This window comes from Aethalodelphis obliquidens, unplaced genomic scaffold (genome assembly GCF_003676395.1).
Source record: "Aethalodelphis obliquidens isolate GAN/ISIS:26980383/991018 unplaced genomic scaffold, ASM367639v1 scaffold9, whole genome shotgun sequence".
Lineage (NCBI taxonomy): Eukaryota > Metazoa > Chordata > Mammalia > Artiodactyla > Delphinidae > Aethalodelphis > Aethalodelphis obliquidens.
In genome coordinates this window covers 34,218,127-34,237,790 of record NW_020837953.1, presented here as the reverse complement: position 1 = coordinate 34,237,790, position 19,664 = coordinate 34,218,127, and the positions used below count along the sequence as shown (strand labels likewise).

At 43.2% G+C, this 19,664-nt stretch overlaps 1 non-coding gene across 1 annotated transcript; it reads left to right on the top strand.

Moving 5' to 3' along the window:
* Positions 1–3,409: 3,409 nt before the first annotated feature.
* On the top strand, positions 3,410–3,519 carry LOC113622490 (U6 spliceosomal RNA). The gene has a single exon (XR_003433536.1). It is a non-coding gene; the product is annotated as a U6 spliceosomal RNA (small nuclear RNA).
* The last annotated feature ends 16,145 nt before the right edge of the window (positions 3,520–19,664 follow it).

The window sequence follows — 19,664 nt, the reverse complement described above, 5'->3', positions numbered from 1 at the left end:
TTTGAGCACATACTTCTCTTTGAGCAGTCAGCTGACGATTATAGACTATTTGATTTCTTACCATGCTTCCCTAAGGAAAGATGCTTGCCTCCCTCTCTTCCTCTCTTTTTCTTTTATCTATTGAGGGATAACACACAGATTACAAAGTTCATAGCCAGGCTAATCCTAAATGCTTGATGGATTTTCACACATGTACATATCCACATGACCACCACCCAGATCAAGGTGGAGAATGCTTTCAGCAACCCAGCTAGCTTCCTCAAAACTTCCCAGTCCATACCACGCCGCTACTGGAGGTAACCACAGTTCTGACTTCTATTATCATCAGTTTTGCCTGTTCTTGCACATACGGTATGTGCTCTTGTGTGTGGCTCCTTTTGCACAATATTTTTGTTTTTGAGATTCATCGAAGTTATTGAGTGTGTTATGGAACCAAACTTGAGTCTGCTTGCCCGCGTGTAGTAAAGCTGATCTACTGATACCGGTTGTGGTGAAGGAATATGTACCATTTATTGCAGGGCACCAAGCAAGGAGTCCAGGCAGCTAATGCTCAAAAGGCCCAAACTCCTTGATGGCTTTCAGGGAAAGGTTTTTAAAGACAGGGTAAGGGAGGGGGATTATGGAGTGCATGACTAGCTTGTGGACATACTTCTGATTGGTTGGTAGTGAGGTAACTGGGAGTCAACACCATCAGCCTTCTGGGGTCTGGGGTCTCCATGCTTGCAGACAGCATACAGTTAACTTCTTCCATCTGGTGGGGGTTTCAGTATCTGCAAAACAGCTCAACGGATATAGCTCAGAATATTATCTATAGCACTTGAGGAGGAACTAAACGTCCCTGACTCTGTTTAACGGCTAAACTATTATTATTTTGTCTTGCTTGACTGTTTCCCTTTGCTTCTGCATTTTCTCACTTCTCTGATTAAATTTATTCTTTGGAATTTGGGGAAGGCCTAGGAGGCTAAAATTTTTCTACAAACAAGAGGAAGGTGCAGGACATAGGGAGGTCTGTCCCAGGAAGGCCCCATAGGGTCCTGCATGGACAAGTGTACAGAGGGCTGTTTTGTTGTCATTGCTGTTGAGTAGCAGCCCATTATATGCCTCTGCCGCAGTTTATTTACCCATTCATCTGTTGACTAATTTGAATTTTTCCCAGTCATTGGCTATTACAAGTCAAGCTACTAGGAACATTCTGTACATGTCTTTTTGTGCAACCATTTCTCTTGGGTATATACTTAGGATTGGTATTGCTGAATGAGAAGGTAGCCATATATTTAGCTTTAGAAAATTCTGCTAAACAGATTTCCAAAGAGGTTGCACCACCTTATATTCCTACCAGCAAGAGATGAGCATTCCAGTTGCTCCAAGTTCTTGTGAACATTAGTCAGTCTTTTTAATTCAGCCATTCTGATGGGAGTGTTGTGATGTCTCCTCATGGTTTTAATCTGTATTTCAAGGCTACTTGGTTCTGTGGGTCACTCTACCCAGGCTTTTACTTTTTATCTGAAAAGCCCTTATATTTTACATAGTGGAATATGCAAATGTTTAAAATGGTTTCTGAAAGCTCAAAGCTGCAGCATTACTCTTATTATTATTAAATTTTTTTTGGCTGCACCACACGGCTCATGGGATCTTAGTTCCCTGACCAGGGATTGAACCCAGGCCCTTGGCAGTGAGAGCACAGAATCCTAACCACTGAACCACTAGGGAATTCCCCCTAAAATGGTTTCTTAGATGATTGGACAACTTTCACAAATTTGCTTATTCCCAGCCTTGGCATCAATAGTCTCATAGGCTGAAGAATGCCTCTGTGTGTGTGTGTGTGTGTGTGTGTGTGTGTGTGTGTAACTGGTAAGTGTTTCGGAGAAGAAGCTTTCTCTAGAATGTTCTTGGAATATGGAGTCATGCCAGGTGATTCCTCCTCAGATCAGGTATCTTTTCAGTTTTAGGAAAGGGCTTTGTTCCTGAGATTCAGTTTAAAGCATCTGTTTACATAGGATTGGGAAAGGAAATGTGAGAAATAGGAGGAGTTCTGTCTCAAATATAAATCTGGGTAAGAAAGGCCTGAAGGAGTGAATTTTGCTGGCCTTGGACAATTACTGGCAGTGCAGTGACTGACTGGAAGACATCTTGGATAGGACCATTGTTAGATTAGTGGTGCATCTCATCACTCTAAGTTATAACTCAAAAATCATCTTCTCAATGAGGCCCACCCTGATTGACCTATTTAAAATGTAACACTCTCCTGATCCTCTTTACCTTGCTCTTTTCTTCCCCCCAAAGCCCTTATCATTTTCTAACCTAAATTATCTTTTCATTATTGTGCCAGTTACAAGCTATTTTAGCTCCAACTCACCTTCCTATATTCTTTGCAATGCTGGTGCTGGGACTCTGCAAACTACATTTCTGCTTTGCCAGCTGGTCCCCGTTAGACTCTGCATAGACAATGCCTGAGGGAGATTGCAGAATGGAGGAGGAGGAAGGGACTTGCTCCTCCCAGTTTGCTTCCTGTTCCGGTGAACATCTCTCCAGCTACAGATCTTCACCCCAGCAGTGGCAGTTCCTTCCTGTAGCAGCAGCTGAATCCACTTTGCAGTGTTTTTAACACCTGCAGAAGCAGCCTCACTGTACCCCCTTTAGAGGTACTGGCACCAGCCGAGCAGCACCCTTCTCTGTTCCCCCACTCCTCCCTCCATCCCCACTATAATGGGAGCTTCGTAAGGGCAGGGATTTTGTCTGTTTTCCTCACAGAGCCATTCCAAGCAATTAATACTGCACGTGGGCACTTTGTAAGTGCTCAATAATATTTGTGGGCTGAATGAGTGGGTGGGTGCATGGGTGGATGGTTGCTGGTTTATGACTTCATGTGAATAACTTGTTTGATTGAGTTTTCTATTTAAGTTTTTGTTTAATTCTGAGCCAAGATTATCTGTAAAGTGAGGTTTAAATAAATTAGAATGTCATGTTCTTTTTTGAGATAGATGCAGTCCTCAGAACTTGGGTATTTTGACTTAAGGTTCATCTAGTGAAGTTTTGGGGACAGCCTTGGATTGGGAGATAGAAAAGCAGGTTAAAGCTACTGATGACAGAGACAGCAGAATATTACTTTGGTCAGTGGTCAGCTCAGGAAATCAACGTATTTAACAAAACATGTTTTGAGACAAACTCATTCTAGACCAACTAATAGCCTTGCATTCTGCTTTTTTAGAAACTAGAATTTTACAGTCAGGTCACGATCACCGGTAAAAGCCCCTGACTTATAGAGACAGGAGTAGAGAAGAATCTCTCCAGCAAGAAGCAACAAGACCAAGTAAGGTCATAGTGACAACTTGCCCAAACGGAATTAATGCAGTGGTTTTCCATTTGATCAAAGAACAAGTGAGTGATTAAGATCCAAAGGTGTCTTGAAGTGATCACTTCAGCAGCACATATAGTACTAAAACTGGAATGAAACGGAGAAGATTAGCATGGCCCCTGCACAAGGATGAGATGAAAATTCGTGAAGTGTTCCATATTTTTCAGCTCCCTCACTCAAACACAGCAGAAGACAGCCCTCTGAGACTCAGGAAGTGGGTTCTCACCAGACACCTCATCTGCAGGCATCTTGACCTTGGACTTCCCAGCCTCCAGATCTTTGGGAAATGAATGTTTGTTCTTTAAGCCCAGAACAAAACAAAACAAAAAACCCCCCACAAAAGTACCTTGGAGACACCAGTGACTCAGAAAGTCACTGTTCATTAAAATAACGTTTTTTTTTTTAACTAGAATTTTAGTTCATCAAGCACCATTTAGATAGTGCTAAATTTTTAGTTTGACCTCGGAAAATTCTTTTAAAGATTTTATTGTCCATTTTTACAGAGCTATAAGCATTGTCACAGGCCTCCAGGACAGTTTAGACTGAAAATATATTACTTACCTGCAGCACGGGTCATGGAGTTGCTTCTTTAAGTTTTGGCTTCTTGTGAAGAAAATGGGATCATTGAGTAATTTTTGTCACTTTGTTAATGTGTGTGTCTGAAGCTTTAACTCATAGTGATATTGCATAGAGAGGGGTTTGGTGCACTCATTTTATCAATATTACTAGTGCTGTCATATCTACTAAACCCTTTAAGAAAAGAGTCTGCTTCACTGGGTGTTTGCATGGGGTAGATATCTTCTTAGAGACTGACTTGTGAACCTACACTGAGAAACCCCAATGCTTCCCAGCAGTTTATGAGCTCAGTGGAACAAGGTAAGGTCTTTTCTAGCATGAATCTAAAGAAGTTTTCCTTTGTTGGTCTTGAAAGTGGATCCACCAACCCAGGTGCAAATTGATGGCAGAAACAGGGAAGTGTACATAGAATTGTTTGTTTTGCGGTGCTGTGAATGATAAGATTTCACAAAACCCATAAGAGCTTGGCAGAAACTTACAGCTTTATGAGTGCTTTTGAAGATCTTTTTCGGGCTTGTTTTCTTTCTTTCTCTTTTTTCAATAATAGGGGTAAATCAGGATTCTTTTTTATGCATCTTCTCCTGACAAGACAGTAGGAGCTCAGATGAGTTTACCTGTTGGAATTTCTGCAATGTTTATTAGCCAAAGGGGAGCGATTCAGGCTGCTTAATGTTTGTAGTGGCACGTATTTTAGCTAAATTTGTCTTTTATTGATAGAAAAAAAGTTTCAGTGCTTCTGAACTCTGGGGATCACTGAGACAATATAAACTGTCTTGAATTGGGAAGAATTTGGAGGTTTTTAAAAACAATCTTTCAAGTGAAATGAGCACCTCTGTTGTTTGACATGGAGAGGGTTGGTCTCCAGTGGGGATTAATATCACAAAGGAGTTTTTTAGCAACAGTGGCAGAAACAATATTTGTGCATAGGAAGGCCTTAATTCTTCCAGGAAAAAACCCCACAAAACACTTTATTTAATTATGAAAGAGGACTGATAGAAATTAGCCTTGGGAAACTGAATGAACATCATTTGGAGGTGCAGGAGGGCTGACCTCATCATTCCCCATGTTTATGGGCTGGCCTCATGGTGGAATAAGTTGGACTAAGTGAACTTCCTTGAATGGGTCATCCAGGAATCTACCTTACGCAGAAACAATATTACCTCTTTGTATATAAAACAAAAGTTAAAAAACTTAAAAAAAAAAAAAACAACTGCTGGGTTTGGCAGACAGGGTAATAAAAAGCCCCAGTCCAGTCTGATGTAAAACCTTCAGACTTTCATCCAATTTAAAGTTTCCCTTTTTCCCAGGCTCAGAAGCCTGCAGAGTGGGGAGGACACATGGTTGCATCTTCTCTTTTTCTCCTTTCCCTCCATCCCCACTCCCTGGGCCCTGTTTTGGGTCCCTCTAGGGCTGGGGCGGGGGAGGGAAAGATTGTTTTTGGTGGCTTCACTACTAATCTGACGGTGCCAGATTACTACTGAAGTAGTGGAAATCTAAGGAAGACTGTCCTGTGAGGTGATTTTGTGGATTTCTTTTGCGATCCTCTCTCTGGGCACCCCCCTGCAGTTCCACAGAGTGGGGGATGCCTCCTCTGGTTGGCCACCCCATCTCAGTTCTGTGTTTGATGCTCTGAAATCCAGCCTTTTATCCAACCTCTGGCAGATGACATCTGACTCTCTGGGGTAGATTTCTTTGTGGGTGTCTCATTCCTGGCAGTTCCCCTGGGGTCTGCCCATGGAAAGCACGCACCTTTACCTTGCTGTCAGTCAGACTTCTCCCTGGAGATAGATATTTTACTAGTTTCTTTTCTATCCTTCTAAGGATAGTCTGGGTTATTTGTTTGTGGTGTCAGTTAACAATTTATTGTGTCTCAGCATTAAAGCCACTATTCATTGCCCTGCTTTTGATAGTTAAGATGGACCCCTGTAAATATGTCCCCTTTGCCAGCTGGCACGATAATCAGCCTTGTCTGTAGAGCATGCTTGGGGGAAACTGCAGGAGGAAGGGGGCTTCTCTTCAGGATTTCCGTGTTCTTTTCGTGCTTCTGTGATGCGTAGTGGCTAGCAATGTTCAGTGACCAGTGGTATGTGGGACAAACAGTCGTGCTCATGCTACTGAGTTTTAGAGTCACCCCTGTGGGCAGCTTCCCAGTGAGTTTCAGGGGCACCACGTGGGCATCTTCTAGGTGAGTTCTGTTGGCACCCACTGGGTGGCTTCCCAGCTATTCTTCTGCATTAAGTAGTTCCCTAGTGAGTTTTGTTCTCACCCAAGTGGGCAGTTTTCTGCTTGTCAGCCCTGGCCTATGGCATCTCAGCAAACCTCTTCCCCATCTAGTAGAGCAACATCTTCTCTCATGAGGTCTGAATCTCTTCCAGATTTGTTCTTTCCTTGGGCGCTCTGCCTCAGTCCTATAGGTAAGGCCTGTTCCCTATATCAGCTATCGCTTCATTCTTGGGCATTCTCTTTACACCTTAGTCATTAATTACTCTAAAAGTCCTCTATTATTAGATAACAATACTTTACATTATGCTTTCCCAGTTCAAATTACTGTGTGTTTTCTGTCACCTGACTGGACCTTGACTAATACATTTGTCTTTTTCTTATTGATTTTTGGTAATTCTTTGTATCTGAATCTTAATACTATGTTATGTATTTGTTACATATCTTTCCCCAGACTCTTACTTATATGAAAAGTACACATATGGGGACTTCCTTGGTGGTCCAGGGGGTAACACTCCGGGCTCCCAATGCGGGGTGGGGGTGGGGGTGGGTGGGGCTGGGTTGGATCCCTGGTTGGGGAACTAGATGCTGCATGCATTCAACAACTAAGAGTCCGCATGCCACAACTAAAAGATCCCGCCTGCCGTGACTAAAACCCGGCGCAGCCTAAATAAATAAATTTTAAAAAGTACACATATGCATAATTTAACTAATTATAAAGGGCACACTTATGTATCCTCCCTCCCAAGGTCAAGAAGTAGCACATTGTAAACACCCTGCAAGTCCCAGCCCACCCACCCCCCCAACCGCCAATCACAATTCCATCTTCATTTCCCCTCCTCCCACTCCAGATAACTACTATCCTGGCTTTTTTTTTTTTTGCGGTACGCGCGTCTCTCACTGTTGTGGCCTCTCCCATTGTGGAGCACAGGCTCCGGATGCGCAGGCTCAGCGGCCATGGCTCACGGGCCCAGCCACTCCGCGGCATGTGGGATCTTCCCGGACCGGGGCATGAACCCGCGCCCCCTGCATCGGCAGGCGGACTCAACCATTGCGCCACCAGGGAAGCCCTATCCTGGCTTTTCTAATAATACTATCCTTGCTTTACTTTAGACTTTTAGTACATCTCTATGTGTCTGGATGTTAGCATAACTGACACAGTCTTGGGCCCATTTGGTTCCTCCTGTCCTTCCACTGACCCTACCTTGGGCTGCACTATGTAGCAAATCTCTTCTCTGTCGAGGGCTTTGTAGTTAATAGATAATGTTTAATGATTGTTAGGTCCAGGTGGCCTCTATGCTCTTAGTTCCCAAACAATGATGAAGACCTTGGCTGACTTACTCCCAGTGCTCAGCAGACTAGTGACTCATTCATAAATCTTGACCCAGGAGAGCACTCTGTGTTTCCAAGCACGTACCCCCGTTCGCTAGGTTAACTATAAAACTGTCCCAGTGGCCCCTCTGTGCTGTAGAGCGCAGCCGTCAATGCTTCCCATTGTCATCTGCCTGATCCCGCTCTGTGAGCAAGTCAGCCTATGATACACTGACCCACTGTGTATGCAGGGCCTGCTTCGTTTTTCAGTCTCAAGATACTCTCAGTTCAGTGGGCACTTTTCATTCTCTTTGTCCTCCAACAGTATGCATCCTTAAACAATGTAATTATGTTTATTTTTAGTTCTATATGAATACAGTCTTACTGGATGTGTTCTTTTTTTGGCTGCCCCCGCGAGGTTTACAGAATCTTAGTTTCCCAACCGGGGATTGGACCCGCGCCCTCGGCAGTGAAAGTGCCAAGTCCTAACCACTGGACCTCCAGGGAATTCCCTGGATGTGTTCTTTTTTTTTTTTTTTTTTTTTTACTGTACACGGGCCTCCCACTGCCGTGGGCCTCTCCCGCCGGGAGCACAGCCTCCGGATGCACAGCCCCAGAGGCCATGGCTCACGGGCCCAGCCGCTCCACGGCACTTGGGATCCTCCCGGACCAGGGCACGAACCCGCGTCCCCCGCATCGGCAGGCGGACTCCCAACCACTGCGCCACCAGGGAAGCCCCGGATGTGTTCTTTTCTAACTTATGTTTGTGAGATTCATCCATGTCATTGTGTATAGTCCTAACTTATTGCTGTATAGCACTTCATTGTGTGAACGTATAACATCTAGTGTATCCATCTTACTGGTGATGGACAACAGAGTTGTTCAAAGTTTTTAGCTATAATGAGCCATGTAGATATGAATATTTTTGAACAAGTCTGCTACACTGGGCTCCTTCAACTGCTGGAGAGCCCCTCCCTGGCTGTTGTCTCTGCCTGCAGCATCCTTCCCCTGGGACATTCTCTACATGGCTGGCCCCTTCTCACGTTTCAAGTCGCAGTTCAAATGTCAGCTTCTCAAAGAGACTTGCCTTGATAATGCCCCCTAAAATAGCTCCATCTTCACCCTTAATCTCTATCACCTCACCCCATTTACATGCTGCTATCTGAAATTGTTAGTTTTTTAATTGATTTTTTTATTATGGTAAAAATATGCATAATGTAAAATTTACCATTTTAACCACTTTTAAGTGTAGGATGCAGTGCCATTGTACATTCACAGTGTTGTGTAACCGTCACCACTATCTATTTCCAGAACTTTTCGTCATCCCACACAGAAACTCTACACCCATTAAATAATAACTCCCCCTTCCCTCCTCCTCTCAGCCCTGGGTAACCTCTATCCCACCTTTTCTTTTCTGGTCGCACCATTCGGCATGCAGGATCTTAGTTTCCCTACCAGGGATTGAACCCATGGGCTCTGCAGTGGGAGCGCAGAGTCTTAACTACTGGGCCGCCAGGGAAGTCCATCTATCTCACTTTTTCTTTCTATGAATTTGCCTATTTCTAAGTTCCTCATATAAGTGGAATCATATAACATTTGTCCTTTTGTGTCTGGCTTTCAGGATGCATTTAGGTTGCAGCATGTGTCAGAATTTCATTCTTTTTAAAGGATAAATAACATTCCATTGTACGTAGGTACTGCGTTTTGCTTATCCATTCATTGGTTGATGGACACTTCAGAGTTGTTTCTACCATTTGGCTATTGTGAATAGTGCTGCCGTGAAGTGTACCGGTTTCTGTTTGGGCCCTTGTTTTCTCTTGCTCTGGGTATATATCTAGGAGTGGAATTGATATTGGTTTTTTGTTCATTTGTTTATTATTTCCCTTTCATTAGACTACAGACCCCAATGCCTAGAAGTGTCTGACTCACAGTAGGAGCTCAAAACACAGTTTTTTGAAATGAACGAACTTCCCAGGTAAACTGAACAGGGCATTATAATAGTAACCTGCGTCATGGTTAAGAGGATTAAATGCCACATGTCCTAGCCCGGGGTGCTAGCATTTGGTCACAGTTCAGTTTACATTAGCTCTAAATGAAGACTTCACTCAGCCCAAGTTCCTGAAGTTGATGACGGCTTCTATTTAACTCTCTGTTGCCAAAAAGATTTTTTTTTTTTTTGACATTCTCCAATTTGCCCAGTGCCATGAGGGCACCAAATACCAAGATGCTCAAGGCCCTGCACCTGTTCTCAGGCAATTCACAATCTAACTAAATTCAGAACATAGTCTTAAAAGCAGAAACTAGAGGAACTGCTCAGGAAGTGAATTCACTTGCGTTTTAATGTTAATCAAATTAGTTTCATAATTAACAGTGTGACTTGGGAGGCCTATTCAACATGGGTGAAAACAGACTCAGAACAAAAAGTTGTCCACTGTTTGTATTCTGCAACCTCTGATGATCCTAGTAGGATCCCAAGCCCTGGGCTGGAAGGTGACACCCACCCTTCAGCTTTACACTTTGCCGACGCATATAGGGTGACAAGAAGTTGCTTAAACTTTTGCCAAACTACGCTCTTATTTCACGCTCCTTGGAATTGTAATATGTGACTCTTTGGGGAAATCCTGGGTGGCAGGGGGAGGGGGAATGGAGAGATGAAGGAAAAGGAAGCAGGGACTGTTAATAATAGACTTTAAATAAGTTTCAAACCAACAAGTTATGATTAAGTGCCTACTGTGTGCTTGCTACAGTGCAGTGAGACTGGGGCTGGGGGACAGAGAGGTGATAATTTACTGCTGTTCTATCCTCAAGGAGTTTATGACAAAGATGGGACAGATAGAACTCCTGGCTGAGAAATTCCCACAAGACAAAGATGTTAGTAAGTGCTGAGAGCTGAGAGATTTGCTGGTCCAAACTTAGACTGTCAGGGTGGAAGGGCTCATTGAAATAATCTGATCTAGTCCCTCATTTTAGAGAGGAGAAACTGAGGCTCAGAGAGGGTGAGGGGTTTGCTTAAGACCACACAGCTAGACGATGTCAAAGCTAGGACCTGAACTCAGGTTTCCTGACTTCTCCACCAGTGTTTTTTCTGTTGATCCACAGATGTCTCTGTTAATTGAACAGTCTAGCTTGGCTCTGTCCAATAGATAAAATTCTGTAACGTGAACCATATATAGAATTAAAATATTTCTAATAGTCACACTGAAAAAAACAAAAAGAAACAGGTGAAATTAATTCTAACAACATTGCATTCAACTCCGTATATCTGGAATATTATGACTTCACCATGTAGTCAATATAAAAATTATTAATGAGCTATTTCATATTTTTCTCATTGTACTAAGTCTTAGAAATTGGTGTATATTTTATACTTCAGCACATTTCAATTTGGACCGGCCACATTTCAAGGGTTCACTGGTCACATGTGGTTGGTGGCTGCTGTATTGACCAGGGCCAGCTAGCTCTTTGAATTGAATGATTTATGTGCCAGATTTTCAGGGGAAATCTTGAAGAATGTTAAAGGTGTCATACAGACATCATGGTTTACAGTCAAAAGAGTCTTAGAGTTGGCAGCCTGGACTTTGAATCTTGGTTCAACCATTTGCTAACTGTGTAGTTTCTGGCGAATCAGCTAACCTCCTTGATCTTCCTTTGGTTTACATCTACCAAAGGGCAGTTGTAGAGATCAGTTGAGCAGAATATATAAAAATATTTATGAATTATATGTAAATATATATGGATGTATATATGTACATGTATGTATGTATGAAAATGATTTGCTCGTATAGCATCTGGTACTCAAAGTATTATTTTTATTTCCTGAGAATACAAATGATTTGGAAATATTGTCATGTGCTGAGCACCAGATGGGTGAGACAACTTTATTAAGCATGTTTAGTATCCTGTGAGATTGGTACAAAAGCAAGTGGGAAGCCACTAAGGATGTCACAGGATGTTAGAGCTGGGAAAGCCAGCTCATCTGGTCAAAGTCAGGAGGAGCAAATCTTGCTGAGCCGCCAGTCCCTTTGCCCATGGGGCCCAACCCCAGCTGACAGCCGCTGGAGAGATCTGAGCTCTTTGGCCAGCAAGCTGCATGCTTTTGTAATCTGCTCTGTTAACATATTCACTTCAATTTCGGATTCAGAATTAAATAGGCAAAGGCTCTGCTGGAAGCTGAATTGCCTCAAAACCCAGCTCAAACCAATCCTTTGAGAAGGGAGAGGCTCACAATCACCCGGGTAGGTAGGCGCACTTGTTTTCATCGCTTAGCAGATGAAAAAACTGAATTCTGGAAAGGTGAAGTGATTGGACCAAGATAAGTGAGCTGAGATTTGAACCCACATAGCCTGCCCCCTGAGGCTGCTTTAGGGACTAGAGATTGTTATTGGAAAAATACCACGTAAACTAAATGCTGTTAATTGCCTTCCCATCTTCGGCAAGCAATCTGGCATCTACCACTTGAAGTGGTTCTGTTTTTAGTTCTTCTGATGGTCACCCTACACCTCTAAAGATAGATTTGTGTGGTTACTTCTCAATGCATTGATTTTAGACATTTCTACTGACTTCTCATTGTGGGTTATACAACCTCCAACCTCTTCCTGTTCTCATTTTTTTTTTTAACATCTTTATTGGAGTATAATTGCTTTACAATGTTGTGTTAGTTTCTGCTGTATAACAAAGTTTGGATACGTTATGTGCATTTGAGCTTCATAAACATCTTTTCTTTTCTGTCAACTTTCCACAGTTATCTTTTGATCTCCAAGAAACAGAGTTTACATATTTATCAGTATGTAAATAGAAACAAGTAATGTGCTAGGATGGCATTTTCTCCTCTGCTCGTTCAATGCCATTCAAGGAAAATGTCCACAGAGTCAATTTCAAATGGATTCTTCTTTAATACACATCACTGATTGTTTAAAATCATGACATATTTTATTTTTGGATTATGTCTTTCCCATACAATTCCTCCCCCTCCCCTGACATTTCTGAGCCTCAAAGTTGGGAGAAGCTAATAAAAATTGCTAATCTTTTTTGAGCAACTGCCACACGCTGGGCACATTACAGAGTGCTTTACACATAATAATTAATTTAATCCTTACAGCTACCCAAAGAGGAAAGTACAAGAGTATCCCCATTTAATGGACGAGGAAATTGAACCACAGAGAGGTTAGGTGGTGGAGCTGGGGTTTAATGCAGACTCTGCCTGGTGCCCATGTCCACATGCTTAACTACTGTACTCTTCTCAAAAGGGACGTGAGTCATCTTCACCACATTCCTAATCCATTCTAGCTCCCTACTCACTCTGTGTATTGCTCCCCTGTTCTAATTTAGATCTGTTTCTTTAAATTTTTTTTTTTTTGCGGTACGCGGGCCTCTCACTGTTGTGGCCTCTCCCACTGCGGAGCACAGGCTCCAGACGCGCAGGCTCAGTGGCCATGGCTCACGGGCCCAGCCGCTCCGCGGCATGTGGAATCTTCCCGGACCGGGGCACGAACCCGCGCCCCCTGCATCGGCAGGTGGACTCTCAACCACTGCGCCACCAGGGAAGCCCTGTTTCTTTACACTTTGACCACGTCTTTCTTGTCCAACTATTAACGTTTATTTTAAATGGGCATGTTTGAAGGGCCATTATTTTGCCTTCCACATCTGTGGAAGAGGTCCGTGCAGGTCCTGGAAGTGAGTTGGGACCATTTGGTCAGAGAGTTCTGGGTGCTGGGTATCGCATGCATAGTTTGGAAAGGGGAGATGTCACAGACTGTGTTACCATGTTCCCTTGGTTCCAAAGACTCCTTGGCCCATGGAGAGTGGTGCAGCCAGCAGAGGGTCACAGTGCCCCCTAAAACATGGGGCCCAGAGAAGACCCTCTGGCCTGGGTCTAAGGCCAATACTGTTTTCTCCAAGTGGTTTTTGTTTTATTTTATTTATTTATTTATGTTTGGCTGTGTTGGGTCTTTGTTGCTGTGCTCGGGCTTTCTCTAGTTGCGGTGATTGGCGGCTACTCTTCGTTGCGGTGCTCGGGCTTCTCATTGCAGTGGCTTCTCTTGTTGTGGCACACGGGCTTAGTTGCTCCATACCATGTGGGATCTTCCTGGACCAGGGATTGAACCCATTCCCCTGCATTGGCAGGTGGATTCTTAACTACTGTGCCACCAGGGAAGTCCCTCCAGGTGGCTTTTAACAGCTTTTCAAAGTAAACTCATCCTCAAAGCTCAGTGATTTGCTACCACTGAGATGATTCAGAAAAATGTAACTTGAGTTCTGACTGTCCGGTTGTGGGCGACCACTTAAGGGTCAAACCTGCCGGACAGCCTCTGGAGTGCCAAGGCAAAGGGTGCCCAACCCTATCCAAAATCTGATCAGAGGCAGATGCCAGAAATCGCTGAGGCATTTCCCAGGAGGAAGGGATGCTCTGAGCAGCACATCCTCTTGGCCATGGGGACTCCTCACCTAGAAGGGGCTACTGAATATATTGAAACCAGGAGAGTAAGTCACAATGAGTTCCACTTACAGTATGCCCAAGTAAGCTCCAGCTAGACTGATCCTCCTGCAGACTGCAGCTATTAACCTCTGGACAAAAAATAAAAAGATAAAAAAAATTTTTTTAATAAAAAATAAACTAGGGCTTCCCTGGTGGCACAGTGGTTGAGAGTCCACCTGCCGATGCAGGGGACACGGGTTTGTGCCCCAGTCCGGGAAGATCCCACATGCCGCGGAGTGGCTAGGCCCGTGAGCCACGTCCGCTGAGCCTGCGTGTCTGGAGCCTGTGCTCCGCAACGGGAGGGGCCACAACAGTGAGAGGCCCGCGTACTGCAAAAAAAAAAAACCAAACAAAAAAACCCTAAAGATCTTATCTGAAGCACTGGAGAATAAACAAAGGCAGACAGATTCCAGAGAAGAGTCAACACCTGGAGGAAGGGAATGGCACAGGATGAGTTTCTCATTTTTTAAATGCCTTTCATTATACTGCAGTCAGCACCAATTTGAGGTGTTGAGTAGAACACCTGCAGTATTTCTGGCCTGAAAACTCAGAGGACAGAGTTGAGGGCAATCATAGCCACTGGAAAGTGAGGCGGAAATCTTGGAAAGGTGAGAGTCAGAGGGAAGACTTCTTTATAAACTCTGTACAAATCTCTGGGCAACCTCTAAATTACACATACATAGGACAGACTACAAGCAGATCAGCTAAGGATAAAAGAAGTGAACTGACGTTTGAGCAGCTTGCCAAAAGACAATGTTTGTATTTTTAGTCCAACCAAGTTAATTACCTGACAAAACGAGCACAAAAATCAACACTCTGTAGTGGAAATATAACATAATCCAGGGTCTTCATAACATAATATTCAAAACGAAATCCAGAGTTACTTGACATACAAAGAAAAGGAAGATGTGATCCTTTTTCAAGAGAAAAGATAGTCAAAAGAGACTGACCCTGAGGTGACTGGTTAATGATTTTAAAGTAGCTATTATAGCTGTGCTTTTTGCTGTAAAGGAAAGTATGCTCATAATGAAAGAAAAGATAGGAAAAGCTTGATAGAGAAATAGAAACTATAAAAAAAGAACCAAATGGAAATTCCAAAACTGTAAAATTCAATATCTGAAATTTAAAAAGACATTGGGTAGGCTTAAGTCTCAAAGGATCATGAAGTGAGGGTGTTAGGTAACATTGATGAGTGAATTACAAAAGCGAAATAAACAGGATCTTTGAACCAGGAAAACAGAGAATAAGGAGAGGCTAGTTTGGCAGAGACAGAGTGTGTATCTGTGGTAGCTTTTAAAACATTCAAAAAAAATTTTTCTCTCTTCTGTTTAAAATATAATGCAAGTTTATACAGATTTTGAAAATGCAGATGAGAAAATAAACATCAATTATAATCCCACCACTAGAGAATTCACTGTCAATATTTTGATGTTTACCTTCTAGTCTTCTAAAATATATACAATTTTAATTTTCATTAAATAAGTTTACACTTTATATACTGTTTGAAATCTGCCTTTTGATTTTTAAAAAAATTAATTTAATTTAATTTATTTATTTTTGGCTGCTTTGAGTCTTCGTTGCTGCCCACAGGCTTTCTCTAGTTGAGGCGAGCGGGGGCTCTCTTTGTTGCGGTTCTTGGGCTTCTCATTGTGGTGGCTTCTCTTGTTGCAGAGCACGGGCTGTAGGCGGGCGGGCTTCAGTAGTTGTGGCACATGGGCTTCAGTAGTTGTGGCTCATGGGCTCTAGAGTGCAGGCTCAGTAGTTGTAGCACACAGGCTTAGTTGCTCTGCGGCATGTGGGATCTTCCCAGACCACGGCTCGAGCCCACATCCCCTGCGTTTGCAGGTGGATTCTTAACCACTGCGCCACCAGGGAAGCCCTGCCTTTTGATTTTTAAAACCTATCCTGAATATCTTTTCATGCCTCTAAATATTTTTTTGCATCATTTTTGATGATAGCATACCAGTCATGATATGATTGGATCGTAATTGTATATTAAGCATATTAGCCTTATATTTTCCATAGAGATCACAAATATTTTTCTCATTTGGTTTTTGCTTTTTAGCTTTATGATGAGCCGCTCCTTTCATCAGTTGGCCATGGTTCAATAAAAACCAGTCACCATCTTTCTGGGTGGCCATCTGAGAAATGGTATTTCCCCTGTGGGCAGGGCCCATGTCTGTTTCAGTCATCATTGTATCGCCAGCATCTAGCATAGTGCCTGGAGTGAAATAGCTACTCAATAAATATGTGTTGGATGATTGACTAACTTCTGATTTGTGTCCCTGAGGGGAAGGCCAGGGTACTATCAGTTAGTTCCCTTCCACTCCTGCCATGTAGCTAGTCTGCTTTTGACCTAGTAATTCATGTCCTTTGACTCAGTAATTCCTCTTCTAGAATCTACACAAGAGAATTTTTCAGAGATGCAAGCAAAGATTTATATATGAGGATGTTCATCCCAGTCTCATTGACTAGTGAAAAATTGGAAACTATTTCTGGGAACATGGAAATGATACAAGTTACATGATAGATAAACACTGGAATGCTTTCTGGTGATGTGAGAAAATTTTTATGACATCATATCACAGGAAAAAAACTCAGAATGTAAAATTATATGTAAGACTTCTCAATTCTGTTAAGACTGGTAGGAAATACATCCAAAAAAATGTTAACAAGTGGTGTGTGAATTGGGAATGCTTTTAGCTCACAGGATGGGAAAACCTGACTTACGGTGCCTTAGGCATAGAGGGATTTATTTTTCTCTCATAAGTTGTCTGGGGGTCTGAAGGCCTGGCATCAGCAGCATGGTGATGTTGGGCTGGCATCTCTGCAATCTGCTTTTTATAATCACAAGATGGCCGCCCAGCTTCAGGCACCGTGTCCACATTTGAGGCAGGAAGGAGGAAGGGGGGTTGTCTGGGGCTTGCAGTGTCTGTCCCTTCTATTGAGAACGTAAGCCTACCAAAGAGCCCCAGCAGATTTCTGTTTATGTCTCTTTGACCAGAACTGTGTCCTGTGGCTGCCCCCAGCTACAAGGGAGCCCGGGAAAGTGAATATCTCGTTTTCCAGTCTTGAGAGTGGAGGTGGCAATGGGGAAGGGTTGGAAATATCTGTTAGGCTAGTTAATAAACGGTGTCTTCCATTGTATTTATTTCTGGTTGGAGGGCTTATGGATATATTTTTAAAAAATTTTATTGAAGTATAGTTGACTTACAATGTTAATTTCTGCTGTACAGAAAAGTGATTCAGTTATACGTATAGACATTATTTTTCACATTCTTTTCCATGATGGTTTATCACAGGATATTGAATATAGTTCCCTGTGCTATACAGCAGGACCTTGTTGTTTATCCATCCTATATATAATGGTTTCTGTCTGCTAATCCCAAACTCCCAATCCTTCCCTCCCCTCCCTGGCAACCACAAGTCTGTTCAGTTTATGAATATTTTTACTTTTCTTCTTGGTTCTCTTCTGTCTCGTCCAATTTTTCTACAGCAGCCATTTATCATTTCTATCATTGGAAGAATACAACAGATGCTACTTTAAAAATCCCTTGTGAGGTTGTGGACTCCTGTCTCTGGAAGTGTCTGTACTGTCATCAGTCAGAAAAGTGCAGAAGGAACTGTTGAATTCTGTGGGAGCTGGATTAGTCCATCTATCTTCCCCAGCAACTGAGACTACGGGGAATGGGTGGGTGGGGAAATCTGTCATTTATTTCGATCCTCTCAGGCACCACGCTAGCTACTCGGCAAGCGTCCCCTCATTTAATTCTCACAGCAGCCCTCCTTTACAGACGAGACACAGAAACTTTAAATTACTTAATTAAGGCACATATCAAGTAAAGCAAAGCTGGATCTCAGATGATAGCACCAAGCTTTAATTCTGTATATTCCTGCCACATAGTAAGCTCGGGAAACTTGTGCTGAATGAATGCAGTCAGCGAATCAATTGGATGTATAACGTTTTTTTTTAAACTACAGCCGCGACTTGATAATTATTTCTTGTAGAACATCTCTGGTACCATTAATTTTAATTAGTGTGATTGAAAAATAGCTGGCTGTATACATTGCCTGCCAGAGAGGAACCCTGTGCTCACTCGCCTGTAACTAATGTCCTTGACTAATTGCTGGATAAGTAACTCATATGACTCCAGATGAAAAGACTGCCAAGGGTTTGTCTCCCTTGGCAATGGAGTCTTTAAGTATTTTTATCATGAAAAAAATTCCAAACATATACGAAAGTAGAGAGCATGGTACCCATGTACCCATCACCAGCTTCAAGAATCATCAATGTTTTGCTAACTTTTTCATTTATTTCTCTTTATTTCATTTATTTCTCTTCCTCTTACTTTTTTTTTTCTTCTTTTTTTAAACTGGAGTATTTTCAAGCAAACCCAAAGTCTCATTTCGCCATGAACATTTCTATAATTGGAATGAAAAGGCTTTTGTGTGGCCCCGCGTTTCTCTTTCTTTAGATCTGCTATAGCACAGGAAGCGGTGATATAAAAGTCAGCCCAGGGGCACAAGGGTTTCTGGGAGGCCCAGGAGAGGAGGGGCGCATTCCTCACGGGCTGTGCAATTTGTTTTGCTCTCAACCCAGGGCACTTCTTGGCTGAAACTCCTCCTGCCTCAGAATTGAAACTTTTCTCAAATGCTGAAAATAAACTATCTGGCTTCCTCTAGCTAGAGACATCTGGGAAGTGATGCTTCTGAAACTATTTTTGGCATGAAAATGTCACCCCAAGCTGCTGGAAGTGATTTGGAAGTTTTGAGGTATTGAAAGCATCTGATGAGAAGTGGCGGAGGCCAAGTGGGTAGAGGTTAATTATTACACAGGCCAGGCGTTTCCCATCGGGGTTCTTATTCCTCATGCTCTTCCTGTTTACGGCTCTCAATTCTTTAGGCCAAGGATGGCACTGGGGTTGGTATGTGAAAGGTGGTAGAACAGGTGTGGAGAGGGGCGGCAGGTATGATAAAGGGGGAACACACTGGCTGGCTGGCCTTCCTTCAGCCTGCACGCCCTGCCTGGCTCCCTGGAAGTCCAGCGTGCCAGGAGATCCACGGAGGGTTCCTGGAGAATGCCAGGACCATGTGTTCGCTGATGGGTTTCACGAGATAAGAGACAAAGTTTCTGACTTTCTGAGTCCCATGCAGGGTACCAGGGATCAGGCTGGACCAGCTGAGATGCTTCCCAGGATGAGCCAGTAAAGAATAACACAAGGAGCAAGTGGGAATTGTAAATATGGAAGAATCAGAGGGGTCCAGAAATGGGGATGCTGGAAGTGGCCCAGGCCAGGGGCAGGAGTGGAGGCCACTGGGAACAGGCTAAGGAGAGGAGAATAAAGTCAAGGCCAGTGAAAGATGTGAAGATGTGGAGTCTGGCTTTGTTGGATGATGGTGTGCCCCCGCTACCTACCCTGGGCTCAGGAAATATAGAATAGATGAAGATGGGAAAGACCCCTGGGGAGGTGGTTGATTCATAACTCTAGCTGGTTTGGCTCACAACACTTCGGACACCAAATGCGTGGGTAATTTTAACACCAACAACCAGTTCTCCAAATATCCAGATACCAACTGGGTGTCCTACAATTCAATTCAATTTTTTTTTTTTTTTTCTTTTGCAGTACGCGGGCCTCTCACTGCTGTGGCCTCTCCCGTTGCGGAGCACAGGCTCCGGACGCGCAGTCTTGGCGGCCATGGCTCACGGGCCCAGCCGCTCCGCGGCAT